This window comes from Rhipicephalus sanguineus, chromosome 8, assembly GCF_013339695.2.
Source record: "Rhipicephalus sanguineus isolate Rsan-2018 chromosome 8, BIME_Rsan_1.4, whole genome shotgun sequence".
NCBI lineage: Eukaryota > Metazoa > Arthropoda > Arachnida > Ixodida > Ixodidae > Rhipicephalus > Rhipicephalus sanguineus.
The window spans coordinates 87,561,369-87,578,959 of record NC_051183.1 but is presented as its reverse complement, the minus strand read 5'-3'; the positions used below and the strand labels follow the sequence as shown (position 1 = coordinate 87,578,959).

Sequence of the window (17,591 nt, the reverse complement as noted above, 5' to 3'; positions counted from 1 at the left end):
TCTACTTAAACACCCATTTTCTTTACCGCCATATGATAGGCTGATTACTGGAATGCAAAAATACGGTCAAACGTTCATTCAAATCCGAAGCGCTGTTAGTTTCACTGCAGGTGCTTCGTCGGAGGACGGCAAGTAGGCATTTCCTGTTTTGTCACACTTCGTCGGAGCTCAGGCAATAGAAGAAATCTACGACCGACAGTACAATCTAACGTGTCTATTTGACCACATTAGCCCTTTCTCTAAACACTAGTTTACGATTTCATGCCATACTTGTGCCGAGCCAAACGCTGTTTCACTCGGGTACTCTAAATGAAGCTGTAAATCCGGCACGTTCATAAGTTATGGCTATGCAGCCATGGGAGGTATTTCTACAACTCACCAAGGTGTCTGAATGAAGATTGCCAAGAAAACGTGCGCTGCTGCATTATGATGAGGGCGAGAGAAAACATGCGCCCATTCCACTCGATGAAGTAGGGTGACAAGCGGAGCTGACGGCCGCAAATCTCCTTTGGGAGTTCTCTACAAGAAGCTTAGGTGTAGAGTTTTATTATAAACTGCGGCCTTACCTAAAACACTGTTTTCAGGCTGGAGCGGTATTTCTTCTGCCTAGCGTTCGTCGGCATTTTGAGCGGCCCCTGAAGAGCGCATGGTTAAACGCACGCTTGACGTCAAATTCTCGCAAAGCCAGAATTTTAATCACTTGTGCAGTTCTCTAAGTTCTCTTACGTGTCACCATGCAGAGGGATTTCATTCCACCGCCAGTAAACGCCGGGTAACAACGGGCAGCAGCCGCGACAGGCGCGCCACACCAGCGCCCGATGGTGAGACGGCGTGCGTTGGTTTTGGTCTACGCGCTCGATCTGCACACGTGGGAATCCGCTGGAAGATAGCGTATAGAACAGGGGTCTCAAGCTCATCTGAGCTAGCGGACCGCACTGACGAAATTTAGTCCTACAAGGGCTAGAACCGGGAAGAAAGTCGTAGCGCGGGGTTGAACACAATGTCACCTAACGTTGCCATTTGAAAGAAAGCCTTTCCCAAATGTCATATAAGGGTAATACCTGAAGGGGTTTTGGCGTGAGGTTTCGAGAAAGATATCGATACTGATATCCAGAATGCCAATAATTCTGAAATAGAGTTTTTTTTTTTTCTACAGTGATGTTTCAACATATAGCTGCCGCATGGGGTGCCTCAGGAAACAAAACCTTGAGACCAGTCCTGTCTCTGTAGCTTACCCGAACGAAGCGTTATTAATCGCAATAGGAGGGAAAATAATGCGAATAACAATTAGCAAAGTAACAAAAGTTTATTCCTTGTGAAGCCGTGGGCCGCGTGTTTGAGACCCTTGATATGGAAGTTTCGCTGTACAAGCATTTCACTGACTTCTATCCACTGAGAAACTAAGACGACCCAGAGAGTAAATGTAGGGGAAGGAGAGGTCACTGCTGACGTTGCATCTAACGGGTGACGTGGTTTCCACTTGACCTCGCCTAAGCTGTCAACTGTGATTGTTTTAGCTTTATGTTCGTTCACCTCTATAATGCTTCTCTGCTTCCAAAGGCGTAGTGAACGTATAGCTAAATCTGTATGCAAATTCTTGTTGAGTGGTGGCTCGCGTTAGGAGTGCATGGTGGCCTGGCTTAAGTGGAGCTGATTTGCATGGAAATAAGTGTGATATTCAAATGGCGTAGGGGCTTGCGTGGCGTAGCCGTGGGCGTTAAGAGGGGTTTTAATTACAAGTCATTAGGCGTAGCGATGCCGACGTTCCCACAGTGACGCCTTCAGCGGGCAGTGCGGGTCATTAGGCGCTCATAGCCAATTTACGAGCAAACAAACCCGCACTTCCGATCACGTTTACGTCGTGTGAGCAGCAGTCTTCCAAAAATATGATTAAAGCTTAAACGACAGTAAGTGATGGCACGTTAGTACGCTCAGAATAATAATTGATTTTAAAAAAACAGCATTAATACAAGTGACACTGAAGAAAGCTTTTTTTGAGGCTGCCATTGGAATAATATTTATTCTTCTTTCGTCTGGACACCGCGCTAGAATCCTTTGTGGGGTGCCAGGCCGCATTATGACTCCGCCTGAGAACTTATACGCCGGCCAACTTTGCATCGATGTTGAGACTAGTGGAATTCAGAGGACGAATATCTAGCAAATAGGCCTACTTCCAGATGCTCGCATTCTACAGGAAACAGAAAAGTCATCATTTAAACGCTCTCAGGACAAAGCGCATAACAAATAGTGACCAGGATAAAGCACTAGACAGGGACGTAGCTATCCAGGATTTCTTCATGCTACGCATCCCAGAACCTAAAGCAAGAATTACAAACGTTGTTTAGAAACGATGAAATCACCACCCCATGGTACGGAGTTGCCTAAAACAAATTATTCTATGCACTGAGGAAGAAATAGCTAATTTCGCATTTGGGGCCATGAACAAAGTCGCAACGTACAGCCCCGCGTTAGGATGCGCATGGAGGTGCGTGTGGGAGGTGGCACCCACTCTAGAAGAAGCTGCTAACAGCTGCGATGTCGGTATTGGCTGAAGAACAACTACGCCGAGGCAAGGCGAATTCTTCCATTTCCTTCGCGTTGACCTTTCCTTTCGGACTGACGTTGTATCGAGATTGAAGGACTTAAGCGCGAACTTTTCAAACTACCAAAGTTCATGATGAACATCTCGGAGTTCAGGAACTCCACAAAAATCAGGGAACATCCTTGAGAATGTGAGTATCTTGGCTTTTCAAGCGAAAAGACAACGACAATCGTGGGCGTAAGAAAAAGTTCTTCGAAAATTTTTTTTAAACTTCCGACACATGAATCTAAATTTTCGCAGGGATATACATATAAATGTTCACTTAGAAATTGCTTTCTTTCTTGGCGGATAATGTCATGTCACTCCTAAAATTATTTCTTACGAGCCAAAACCATGAAGTACGCCATAAGGCGATGCTCTATGTTCTGTGCAATAACCTCGGAAAAATTTTAATGCGCACCAACTCCGAACAAAAAATGGTGCCCGGCTGCTCACCCGAAGGTCGCGGGTTCGATCCCGGCCGCGGCGGTCGCATTTTCGAAGGAGTCGAAATGTTAGAGGCCAGTGTACTGTGCGATGTCAGTGCACGTTAAGGGACAGCAGATGCTGGAATTTCCGAAGACCAGCACAAAGGCGTCTCTCATAATCATATCGTGGTTTTGGGACGTAAAACCCCAGAGATTATTGTTATCCTAAGAATAAAGGTGTCATTGAAGTTTGTGTACGTAACAACGCGGCTACTGTGATCGAGGATTGTACCAGCGACTACGTACTTAGGAGCACAACGTACGTCTTAAACGGTAGGCCACAGCTAAGGATACTGGCGTCATTCTTGACTTCATTTACGAAACGAAGAGCAAGGGCATTTAAGTCCTCAATGTCTGTATTCTCAAAACACGGTCTTACATCTTTCGTCGCATCTTTAGAAGCGGCATTTTGCTGTCACCAAGAAGGCGCGTCGTTGTGATCATTATCCACACCGTCTTTATAATAGTCAGGATACTTTTATGTCTTATGCAGGAGGGACGCCAATCCCAATATTTACACTGCGCTGCATGAGCCGATTCAATTGTATGTCGGCAAATTTCTTGATTTCATAGCCCCTCCTAACTTTTGGCCATACTCGCCTGCGTTACCGATCCCTCGGTATTGATTCTGTTGCTAAAACTGTCCGCCACTTATCAGTTATACAGATTACCTGGCCTGTGCATCTCCATTTTTTCTCCTAATGTCAACGAGATCTCTTCGCATCCACTATCGCAAACGATAACGATGCGAAAAGGAGCTTTCTCTGCTGGTAATCTATCATGTAAAGCTAGCACCCAACGTTATCAACCGCTCGAATCCACGCCCGCAGTTTCTCGTCACTGACTAAGCAAACCGTGATGTCCTTATAAACTGACTCGATGCTGGTTCCTTCCACTGGAAACAAGAGTACAGATGTCGGTTCCGACCAATGAAACAGTGACTTTCACTTGCTTGATACAATGACCCCAGAAACATCGTGAACTTTTCTCGCGCGCTTTTCAAGAAACATTCGCTTCTAGATTCACAACAGCAAATTAATAACGTGACAAAATGAGATGATAGACCGTCGCATGAACAAGCGCACGATAATGAGCGATCAGCGTCGGCGCGCTTGAATCGATTACTAATACGGTCAACGACATCGCAGTCTCGCTTCTTTGAAATTTCTGCCTGACCTTACGAGACTTCCATGAGCTTCACTATAAGCACGTATAATGTCACCAAATGTCATTATTCTGCTGACAATGCCTGATGAAGCCTCTTTATTCTTTGAGTATAGAAAATCATCTGCTTTGCTGTTCGCCGCCGTGGTGCATCGTTTACGGTGCTTGGCTGCTGACCCGATGGGCGCGGGTTCGATGCCAGCTACGGCGGTCGCATATCGATGGAGGCAAAATGCTCAATGTCTGTGTATTGTGCGAGGTCAGGACATCAGATGGTCGAAATTTTCGGAGACCTTCACTACGGCGTGCCTTATTATCATATGGTGCTTTTGGAATATAAAACCTTAGATATTATTATTATATATGGCTCACTATTGGCCCTCACTCCTCATCTTCAGGCATCAATGTTATATTGTACCAGTCCTGAAAGACTCCGCCATGAAAGAGCAGTGCCCCAAGTGACATGCGCTTGAGGAAGAACTACTTCACCTTATCTGGATAAATTATGCCTTCATTCACGCGCATTGATGACAGGCGAAGCACAGTCAAGGTTGTTTCCAGCGAAGCAAGAACTGAACCAATGTACGGCCCTTTCGAATGTGTACAAAAAAGATATGCTATCTCATTCCGCAGTTTACTTCAAGGCGGATTCGGCTTGCGTACGCCATCAAATGTAGAAAAAGAAACAGTCTCCAAGCGCGGCAAAGTGAAAGTAACGTCACGGTCCACGTATATAAATGACCTCAATCATGGCTGCCATGTCCAGTGGCAGACGAAGGGATTCCAAAGAAGCGCTTGGATAAAAATGAGGTGGTGCGCGCTGATTTGAAAGCACAACAAAATAATTAAGCTCATTTTTCATGGCATTCAGTCTAACTAAGAGTTAACCACACCCAACCACAGCGTACCACATGGGCCTCGCGTACCACAGGGCCTCGCCATGTGGTAGGCTGTATGTTATGTAAAGGTCGTTCTGCTCAGTGCATTGCATAAAAGTAAGCAATTCCGTAGCATTTCGAAATATGTTGCTCATCCTTGTTAGCCATGTACATTTTGTACATTATGGCTCTGTCTTTATATATATATATATATATATATATATATATATATATATATATATATATATATATATATATATATATATATATATATATATATATATAAAGCTGCCTTTATCAAAGATAAAGGCCGGTCCTTGTTCGAGACGTGAAATAAATGTTATATTTCTCACTGGGCTTTTTCTTTACATATATATTATTAACCTTAAAATTCTCACCGATGACATTGCACTTTCAGATTGGTTTGTTTAGGACTCCCACTAGATATATTGTATATAACATTTCACCGTTGCATCGGAAAAGAAATGATATATTTACTAAAGGAAGTAGAAATATTTCGTTGACCATTCATTTTCCACCTGGGTAAATACCGCACGTGTGACCCAGATATTTCGATTTACTTCGTTTGGAATTCAATTAGGCAGCAGTCATATTCCTTTTATCATATCTTATTCCTATTTGGTACCGTAAAAAAAGCCCGCCTCATCAAGACGGAAAGCGAAAGATTCATTTCTGAAAGGTCAAAAAGAAAACTGGACGCGTGGAAAGATATGCACGAGCAAATAGCAGCTGCCTGTAAAATAAGGAAGCACGTTCATTTGAACGATGACGTCAGACGCGGATACCAACATGCCCAAGGTCGTCGTGACGACTGCAACCCGGAAGGCCCCGCAGGAGCAACTCAGAATGTCGAAACACGCTGGAAGACGTTAGAAGAGAAAACGGAAATGGAAAGCTCACGCGACCTCGGCCTAACCGGAAGCGACGCAACACCGGAAGAGAGCTGCTACCTTAACTAGTGAAGATAAAGCCCGATATAAGAGCAGTTGCACCACTCGCATCTGGACGCGAGCGGTATATAGCAGTTGAGAAGTTACCACAATGAACATGCAGGACAGCGTAGCCTGGTGAAGAACTTCGACTACACATGAAGTACTATACAGGGTGTTTCATTTAATTTGCACGAAATATAAAAAAAAATTATCGCAGCTTCCACTAAGTCGCGCAAGGCTGGCTCACAGCAGAGCTGGTGGGCACCTAGCTGGTCCTGGCTTGGCTTGGCTTTTACTCTCTCACCTCACTCTTCCCCAGACGTTGCTGTGATATACAATACATGACTACGCTTGCTCTCTTTTTTTGCTCTCAGCTATCTCTCATTCGAAGCCTGAATATTTAGCAACTTGCTTTCTTTCTCTCTTTCTCTCTCTACTCTATTCGCCCATCAGAGTTATTGCATCCCACGCCGGACAAATCGGCACACGTGTTCTGGGAGCGAAGCAGAAGAGGAAGAAGAGAAAGGCGATGAAAAAGAAGATAAAGAGAGCGCGTGCTGGTTCACGATGGTGATAATTTTCTATCTACGAGACAGGGCAAACCTCGAACATAACATCTCTGCTGCGATAAGTGGTTAACCACAGCTGAATGAAACTAACGAAGCATGGTTTGACGTCATGTGGAGCTCGTTAGAGTATTATTTATACTGTTCATCTATCTATCTATCTATCTATCTATCTATCTATCTATCTATCTATCTATCTATCTATCTATCTATCTATCTATCTATCTATCTATCTATCTATCTATCTATCTATCTATCTATCTATCTATCTATCTATCTATCTATCTATCTATCTATCTATCTATCTATCTATCTATCTATCTATCTATCTATCTATCTATCTATCAAGAATAGACTTTGCGCACCGACAGGACGGTTACGTCCACTCCCGCTGTGGCAGCTTTAGGAAGCCGAACTTTCAGGCCATGGAATCCGCACAATGGCGTTGTTACGTGCTCCGGGTTTATAGTGATGCACATACATTGGTCCACCACCGACACGTCACATACGCGAGTTATGAAACTCCAATAACTGCTCAGTGAAAGAAGACAATTTCTTGTGCTCAGAAGGCTGATACGTAAAGCCGAACAAAGCGGCCGATGACTAGGACAATGAGATGACGCAGTGTACATGGTTTGTCTGGTGCACGCGTTAAACTGCAGATGAATATAAGGCTGACTAAGGCACTGATGTCTCGTAGAAAGAAGGTGGGCGAGTGCTTACAGCAACATACGATTTCCTTCACGTACTTCAGCCGAAGTCAGCAAAGGTGCGCCAAGAGCAGATTTAATGTGGTCATTGCATCGCCGCAAGTGTGTCTTTACGTAGTGTATCTATGCACAATGCATAATTGTACCTACAGATTTGTAATCTCTCTAACGACAAAAATAAAATAATAAAAGCTCATTTCGCAATATTGTCCAAAGTGATGTAGCATCATAGCTCGGCCCGACGTACAGCATTGCCATTGTCATCGTGTAAGAATAGGGGTTGATTTGTCTCATATTTTCGAAGAATTATATTGTATTCCTCTTTAGTGTGTATAGGGGGAATTTGTTTCTTACTGCGGAACGACTTGCGCAAGTCAAACCTTGTTATCTGATCAAATACGTTCATGCAAATAAAGTGGACGAGGAAAAGATAAATGAAGATAAAATCGTTAATTACTTTTGTAAGCAAAGTAACAACAAACACGGACTGTTAAGCCACTTGGTATTGCCTATGTAAACATCATGTTTCCACTTCTTATTCAATAATCCAGCCACATATTTAGAACAATTCATTGCGATTGATTTATTCTAAATGTGAACGTAATCAAGCATAACTTTAACGAAAGACAAGTTGTCGCTTCCATCACTAGCATCTCCTATAAAATTAGCGCGTTTTACTTTGTTTCCCAGGTTTTATCATCAATGATTCATTTCGCAATGATTTCATGTAAAATCTCATTACCTATCACCTGTTATTTTTTCGTTGGTTGTTATCAGTGGTCAGTATATTTTACCCGAACCACCTGTAAGCCCTCAAAGTAGTGGAATGCTGAAGTGCTGTATTGCTGAAGTTTGGTGCTATGCCCCTACTCCCCTGTAGTAATGCCGTTACGGCGTTTCCGGAATTTTGTAAATAAAATAAATTGCACTAGAATGCTATACGGTCGTCCGCTCAACAGGCACCACCCTGAGTGTGATCAACACACACTATTCCCGGACTCCTGAGCAACCTGAATTGTTATCGCGCAAACTTTGGTTTGTCGAACATTTTGTGCTACGGTAGCGATGACGTGTCAATGTTGAGTGCCTCGCCTGCTTAAGCACAAGACACTCGGTATTCTAACCCGCCTTGCCGCATGGTTGAGCGCGTCGAATTTTAAATGATATTTTCATTAAACTGAAAATGCATTCATTTTGTAGTGAGCTAGTTCGCAATCATTTTCGTTGCAGGTACCTGTGACCAAGATTTAATACATATTGCCTATTCTCTCGTCTTTCAGGCTGTAAACTAAACATAACAGCGGCCATAAACCTTAATGCCAATCGCAACCCACCAGCGCACAATCACAATGAGGACACGAAGGACGAACACACCACAGCGCTGGTGGACCTCTAAGACTGTGCCTAGCCTTACAGCCTCTTCACTGCAAACCAAGGAGTCCTGGGACTCCGCCCTCAAGAGTCCGGGACATCTAGAACAACTCCAGGCCGTCCAGAAGGCCCATGATGTTGCGGTGGGTCTCGGTGAGCCCCTCCAGTCATGGGTGAAGCCATGGGCTCATCCTAGGTACCCCCAGGCGTGAGCTATCCAGTTTTTGTGATATCGTGTCATGCGATGCTTCATCAACAAGCCTAAGTTCTTAATATTTTGAACGTAATGCCAAAATCGTCTGTCTTACCCAGTCTGAAGAGGCACATCAAACGGTCTCCCCACAGGCTTGTCTCCGTGTTATTGGTTCTTGATGGGATAGTAGCACTGCAAGAACAAGAATAAAATAGGCCATCAGCATATGCAAAACAATACTACTTAAAAATGACTACAGAACACGCCATGATGGCAACAGAAATGGTTGTTGTTACAAAAAGCTTTCTCCGTAGTTAAAAGAACTTCCTAATGCCGCGATCGACTGTCATGTTGCGGGACAGATATTATTTGTCGGTTTAACAGAAGTTAGTTTTGTCGACTGTCTGTTGTTACAAGAGAGTGCCGCAGTAGTACAACAAATGTTTAGGGTACCTCAGAAAAAAATCAGTTTCGCCGCAGAAGCGAAGCAATGAATACGATAACAACTAATTGAAACGTTATACGAAGTAAGGCTAGCAACCAGCTGTTTTCCATCAGATCTCGCGTAACGCTACAAAATGCTGCTGCAAGGGAATACGGCAGCTCCAGGTGGCGAAGCGGTTTTCGTGCTGTCTGTCGTCTCAACGGAAAGTAAGCTGCGAGAGCACAACACGTACAAGGGTGTACGAGCCGTTTGCCGATGTCTGTCTAGACAGCGAGCGCCAGAGCTCGCGACCGCGCCCTTTTGATCAAAGGTCACAGTTGCTGCTCGAGCGACTAACAAGCGGTCCGTCAACTTACAAACCAATTTCGTCATTCGCTCGTAATTTGTCTAAGCCACACAAGTTCTCTCATTGGTTCATTTGTCAAACACAACCTCCCTTATCCCGCCCGCCGGCTTGCTGTATAGCTCAGTCTGCCCATATCGCTGTGCGATCATCATAGGTCATGAAAACTATCGTTTCAGTTTACTCACTAAATAAACAAAACTGACGCAACAATAGATTACAACATGACCAAGCTTACCATGGATTCCTGCCAATGTGTTTAGCTTCATGTCAACGTAGACGAGCATATAATTTTACTTACATTTGATATTCTGTACCGGCAAAAGTTCAAACATATACTGAGGTGGTCGCTTACAGTCTCGTTAAAGCAAAAAAAAATTGTCTGCTCTAAGCACTTCTTTGTTGTTGCAGGGTCCATGCTGCTACGTGATTAAGATCAAAATAAGTTAGCCAAAGACAAGTACCGGACGATAAGCAAACAGAACGTCCCGTCTTTTGTGCTAGTTAAAGCTTTGTAGCCTACCACCTAGCCCGAGTTAAAGCACTAGTTAATAAGAAACTGAGTCCAACAGACAATTAGGCCAGATGGCATGTTAACAGCGTAATTGGAAGGTTGTGTGTTCGAATCCCACCGACAGAACGGTTGATTTTTCGTCCACTTCAAGTCATTCAAATTTACGCCACAATACTACACTACAGTGAAGACTACAATTAATCCCCCTATGCTTTCCCTGGCCTAGTTGTATGTTGGATTCATTTGGTTGTGTGTAACAGATACGAGCCCCTCTAAAAAAAGTCCCACTTATTTCGGTCACTAGTTGATAAGGTGACACGTAGTACATTCCCTGATTCGTCATTATACACAACTTCATCGTACGAGCCACCATTTGTCATTGATTCATGCACATACTGCTATTAGTTCATCCATCCATACGTCAACTCGCATGCATACATACATACATACATACATACATACATACATACATACATACATACATACATACATACATACATACATACATACATACATACATACATACATACATACATACATACATACATACATACATACATACATACATACATATATACATACATACATACATTTCCCAGGCCATCAATCCATGCTTCCATCAACCCATTTCTTATTATCCATTTACCTTTCCGACTGTAATACTCATTAATCAGGGACGTGACGGTCTCCATCTAAGGCGTGGAGCGCGCTCCACGCATCCTGACTGGGCTCGTGTGCCGCATAAACAGGTGGGCGACGTGCCGTCAATCCTGTTGCGCCAGGAAATTAAGCACGCCGAAACGGACCCGGCCAAACCGTTTTTGCCTCACGAACACACACGCACACTTTACTCGGGCCTGCGTCACAAACACTGCCCTCCGGTCGATATTAATTAGAGTCGGAGCGTTGTTGCCACCACCGGCACGCAAAGGACACGAACCTGGTCGCCCCACAGATCGACCGTGTTTTCCGAGAAAAAAAAAAGCCAAAACCTAAAGGTCGTAGACTTCTCTCTCTCTTCTCGCATCGCACGCGTGGTCATGGACTTCGTTGGAGCGATGACATTCAGAAAACTAAACTTCATAAGAGCTTGCAGTATCACGTGATAGCAAGCAGAACGAAAAGGAGGCGTAAGTAGAACATAAACTCCCTTAGAGAGAGAAAGATGATCAGCTTTCCTGCAATCTTGGTCTGTCTCTGCGCCGCTCGCTTTCGCGGCAAGTGCTTCCTACATAAAATGAGCAAGTTTGTGATGTTGCTTAGTGTCACTGCCATGCTGTGACTTCGAATTTTCAGAAGCTCTTATGAAAGACGCGGAACAAAAAGTTTGCTCAACATTAAGAAGTCCCTCCATATTCGGTAAGTCCTACTGCAACGAGATGGCCGTTCTATGTCATTAATACTTATGGTATATTTGGAGGAACACATTGCATGTGTCTTCGCATGAAGTACATTTTTCGTTGATAATTTTGTAGTGTTTAGTTATCACTGTACACAGCGTCGAAATGTTTTATGATGTGGACTTATGAGGCATGGTCTTCAGTAGCGTTCAAGAATGGAACGCAAGAACGAATGGAGACAAGAACAAAGCGCCACACTTTCAACTCAGGTTCATATCGATTGGAATTCCCTAAGCCTGCGATTACGAGAACAAAGTTAGTCTTTTAGTTATCTACCTTGTTCATATTAAGTTAGGCAATGCATATCGTTCGGAGGCGAACCATGTAGTAATGGACCATCATGTTGTATAGGCGTTCTTACACGACCGGAAGGTTAGATAGCCGGGGCATACTACATAACATGCCGTCCTCACGTGCGTAGCGTACGTCATTGCCTTTGTTGAAAGAAGATATTTATTACATGGACACCCCGTAATAATGTACTTGTCGTTCATTATATTTTTTTTCCTGGTTAACCGTCCATTCTTGATTTTTATTGTTAAGCTTCAGGTTGAAAGGATGGCGCTTGGTGAGTGTATTCCTACTTGGCTCTTGCGTTGCATCCATTACCACGGCGTAATGATGTGCTTAGTGTAAATCTCTTCGCCCTATTAGGTTATTATCAAAGCGGCAAATTGCTTTATTGACTTACTTTCTACAATTTAAGTGGTATAATTTGACGAGAAGGGAATGCTTATCGCACAAGGGCTTCCTCAGATAGCTGTTGGGAATGCTTATCACCAAAGGGCAACACTTTGATCATGAAATAACCTAAAGATGGAGATGGGGTACACGAGAAGCGCGTCAAGCAACGCTGGTTCTCTTCTCTTGTACGCATTTCAGGATGAATCCGAACCAACAAAGCTCCACTTTCATTTTCTAGACAACAATAGTCTAGATGCGCAAGTGCCTCACAACAAGAGCTCTGGCATGATAGCTAGATGGGCTGGCTAGCTCGGTATGGTATTCTCATATAAAACTTTCAGCGCAGAGAGACGACGCCGGACGAAGATGGTTGGTGTGCGTTTCCCTCATTTGTCATGCGTCGTCTATTTGCTCTGAACGTTTTATATGAAAAAAGCTCTGGTCTGCGGTAGACCATTGTCGCGTTCCTCGACGGGTTGTGTGTTACTGCGTGCAGCACAAAGCCTCTCCGTCGCCCTCCTAAGAGACAGTTGTTCGTAATGTACATTTCTGGAAAAACTGGGCGCGGTCGTTGCAGGCATTCATCAAGTGTCGCTACAAGTTCTCAGGGAAACAAACCTGTTCATGTGGGCCAAGCACCTTGAGGAACCGAATGAAGGAGACTAAGTTAACCACTGCAGCTGCGCCAAATATGAGAATATCAGCCTTGTGTTTCATGATACGCTCAGTGAGCGCTGAGTGACTGTTCTTAATGACAGCAGAAGCGCACAGTTTGGGAACGCGGGCCACCGTACGCACCTTGCGCGAATATTTCGATGTCGGTGGAACTACAGGTTAGGCTAGCCTCGAAAGTGTAACCCTGAATCGTCCCACCTCTGCATATCGTACACCGTCAGCAAGTGCGTGTTAACTCGAACTAGTCAGCGCCATCTCTTCAAAAATGCAGTCATGCGAAAATACTACCAATGTCTTACAATCTGAAACTTACACGGTGCGTGTGTGCTTATCCCCACCTCGTAACGTAATTTACTTGTATGCGGTCATATCGCTGGTGGTGTAGATCACAGAAAACGCGCACTGACTGGATGCCAGTTCCGCTTCAGGACAGAAAGACGCCACGCGCCTTTCCAGAATGAACAAAGTGCTGCTTCAGAAAGAGGAGCCTTTGCAGAATACCAAAGGTGCACGGCTAGCTACATGGATCATAACCAAACAAAGCATACGAAGTTCTCCTGAGCACTTTCCAGAAAGATGAACTGCCGCAACAAATAAACATGCATAAGGGGCAGCTCGCGAAGAACACACCTAAGTGGAGATCATCATATTGCTTCTTGCGAAGTCTGATCTCATACGTTCTCGAGCGGCGAAACATCACACCACTCTGTCAACAACGAAAGTGTCGCGCGTCGGGGTGCTGTCGGGCTTGCGAGAAATTGACAGCGACGAGTGCTGCTCCATTGTTCCTCCTGGAGAGCCGACGTCTCTGACGGTCACAGGAGAAGAAGCACATTATGGACATCGGCAGCTGCATCTCGCAGAACGTGAAAGCGCGCTGATGGTACAGCGTGCTCCGAACGGGGGCATTGTCCGTGACCCTGGATGATTTGGGACGCTTTATTCTTCTTTATTTTGCATTTAGGTTTTCTACGTACTCCTATTCGTCATCGGGAGCACTTCGAATGCGAATAGTGGCGGCGGGACAAAGCAGACTTGCACGAGACGGGGCATACGGTCCCGTTGAACCTTGATTCCGTAAACTCATTGTTATGCTCTATGGTACTGACCGGTGATGTTCGGAAAAGAAGCAAAAGACACGAACTCCATCTAAAGAAACAAACCCTATTGTTAAGGTCTTCCCTGGGCGATTGCATAGGAGGTTTCCCTTTGTGACGTAACAGATGTGCGGCCCTGAGTCAATGTAAATTCTACGGACAGTTGCGACCTGCGCGTTGCGTCAACCCGCTATGACTTAAGCAATGATAGAAACAGTAGACGAAGAGACACCGCTTTCTGTTACGGAATATAACCAGAATAAAGTAATACAACTCGTCGCGATGGGCTATTGTTGGTCCACAAAGGTAGGTCCTGAGTACGAAGGTGTCACTGCCGTAGAACTGACGTTGTAACTGAGACAAAAAGAAGGAACAAGGAAAGAAAAAAGAAACTAAATCTTTTGTCTATGTAGACTAAGGTGCAGCTTGCAGATTGCCCCGCCGTGAAAATCGGTTTGGATAAGTACAACGCCGCGCCGGTCGTAAGGCCAAGACAATCCTTTTGTAACACCGGGGTTGACGAATCTTGTGTCGTGCTGGTTGCGTCACCCAATTTCCCTCCCTCTGCGCTGATGTACACCGCTTCATTCCCAGCCCTCGTAACAGCTCCCAGAAACATATGTTGGTGATAGACACTGCAGCTGCCGAATAAGCTGAATGGCTTTCAGCGATCAATGTTATGCAAATGCGCTTACGCAAAAGCGACGTCTCTTTTGTCTCCCGAAACAAAAAAAAAATAATCGAGAAGTGTTTCTTTACGATGCTGCGGGGCAGCTGCGAGGGACTGAAATGGAAGTGCAAAAGAACTCGTCTCTGTGCCACTGAAGGCGGGACATTGAGCAAGCGCAACAACCTCGTTGAGTCGCGAGGCTCAGTTGCTGGCCTAATGTCCTTGTTCTCCTTGTCGCGTTGCGTATACTTTTCGAAGTTAGATACGCACGCAAGGACGATGAACGGACGCGGTTTGCTCATTGCAGAACGTTCACACAAGACCACGGTTATATCGGAAATGTTTAAAGAAGGTATTGAACGCATAGACGGTGGAAAGTGACGAGATTGAGCCGTTTCTCAGGATAAGTTTGCTGTCAACAGGGTTTTCATGGAAAATGAGAGACATGGATAACGAAGGTCATGTCTTCTGCTGCAGAATTCTCCAGATGGAGCCCCGCTAGAGTGTTGCGTAAAAGTGGCAAGAGAGGTTGAAAAAAATGTTATCGATGGCCTAAACCAACACGCATGGTCGCTCAATATCGTTATGAACGCAAGTTATGCCTATAATTGCGGAAAATTAACATAATTACGGAACCAAAAAGAAGCAGGACACACTTAAGTAGAACCCACCCACAAATGACCACACACTTAGTTCTCTATTCTTTAGTATTGAGCTTTTGTTTTTCGTTCTGTGCCAAGTTCCTGATTACCCCGGAAACACGTGAAGATACATACCCGCGCGCACAGGAACATGCATGGAGCAGAGCTTACAGTGCTCAGCTACGATAACACGGAAGCGCAAATGCTTGACCACAGCCTAACTAAACGCACACAGTACGCACCATGGACCAATGGCAAATGGACAAAGGTATGTGCGTGTGCGGCCGCATGGATGCTGGAGTCTGTAATGTATGTCCTACAGAGAGCCCGCTACTTCCACTTCCGCATATTACCATTCATTTCCTTTCATACCGAGCAAACATAATTAGGACACAATCGAAACTGTCGCTGTTGAGGGAGCACGTGCTTGAGGCCTAGATACAGGGAAACATCGACGCTCTGTTGCTTGGTGAGGCACGACCGGACGGCGTCCAATGTACTAAACCGTTAATTAGGTTTACGTAACGCGTGTATGCAATTCCTGTTAACGAGTGCAAACTTTATGCCAAGCACTTGAGTGACGGCGGTCCCTTTTCCCCGAACAGGGATTACCAACGCCTGTCGCTCTTCCGCCGAATAATATAGGAGGGCGCCATGAGCTGTTGCACATCCATTACAAAAACCATAACGCTCCCGCGAACGTTTTTGATAAACAAACGGACAGACCAAACAAGCAGGTTTGCTCTCACAATTTGGCCAATAATACATCAGGCATTCGTGAATACATTGTCGACAGCATATATATATTCTCGCGCGCCAAATGGCAAATCGTTAAGTGTAGCACGATATATTCGCTCACTCTGAAGCAGCTCACGCCACAGTATTAGATTATTTCTCCGTTGCGACATATTGAACACTATGTCTCGTGAATCACCTCCTGACGCAAGCTTGTTTCTACGAAAATGGCCCGGAAACTTACGCATAGCGATACAATTGCAGCTCTACAAGCTCATAAATATTGAAATGCTCGAGCTCAACACTTCAAAGCTGAACTGGATGGTGCAGTGGGCGCCACCAGGTTAGTGTATATCAACAGAAGTTTCTTTATCCAGTACAAAAGCAAATATTTCGAATTGCGGCCCCGTCGTAATGTTGATGTCCGGCAGGGTGTAACTACATTGGGACTCAGAGGTAGGTGACTGTGGGGCCTCCACAGAAATTGATGTGGTGGTGGCTTGTATGGTGATAAGCAATATATGCGCATATACATACCAGCCTGTCGCACCCACGTATACATAAATACAAGCAACAAATGTGGGCTAGGGGTCCCTTCGAGACAGCGTCAGGGAACACCGTTCGCATCGCCTCCTCATTCGCTTGCCATACGCTTCGTGTTTCGGCGGATACTTCAAAAATATGCGTGAGCGAACGAACGCATGAGCGCGCGATATTGGCTGTTTTAAATTCTCGTAAGGCGCCTACGGCGATTACAGTTGCGCAGTACCGCGACGCCTCTGTAAGGCAAAACCCGCAGCTACGTAGCTGCTCACATTGTCGATGCTATGGCTGATTATGTGAATGATGTCGATGGTAATGGTGATTTCCATTACCATCCACATCAACATCATTATCAGCATCAACCAATCTTTGTAATGGGTTGGCAGCTTTCAACCACTCCCTACTTACACAGTTTACAGGGTGTGACGCGTGGTGCGAGTCTATGCGTCTTACGTGTAATATTACACCGGCTTACGTGACCCCTCAACTGACATGACCAGTGGCTTAGGAGGGCGGGGTGTATTTATTTTTCTAATTTCGCATGTTTATATATATACGCGAACACATACAAACGCACGTACGAACGTACATAAAACATGCCGGAACCCCCCCCCCCCCCCGCCAAGAAAAATATCAAGGTGACATCACGACGGTTGCGGTGCTGAGCATATCACAAGAAATGCCAGTCGTTTACAAAACCACGCTCAGTAGCACTGATAGTAGCAATGATAGGGCTTCATGATTATGAAACGGCGCCACGAAAGGACCCGCAACACTGACGATGAAGAAAACATGGAGCTTGTCTTCGTATCTTCTTCATCGTTAGTGTTCCGCGTCCTTTCGTTGTGCCGTTTCATAATCATGAACCTTTACAAAACCGTCAGCAAGAAAGTTATTACGCGCGTGACATGCGGTGTCGCCTGCATGCCGCTTCACATTT

General features: G+C 44.9%; 1 protein-coding gene across 4 annotated transcripts in view; it reads right to left on the bottom strand.

Moving 5' to 3' along the window:
- LOC119402197 (synaptotagmin-2) overlaps positions 1 to 17,591 on the bottom strand; it is a 318,421-nt gene that overhangs the window by 123,648 nt on the left and 177,182 nt on the right. For all 4 annotated transcript variants that reach the window (XM_049418538.1, XM_049418539.1, XM_037669311.2 and 1 more), the window contains exon 2: positions 9,020 to 9,096. The gene's annotated coding sequence lies outside the window, so the exon portion shown is untranslated. The remainder of the gene's footprint in view (positions 1 to 9,019; positions 9,097 to 17,591) is intronic.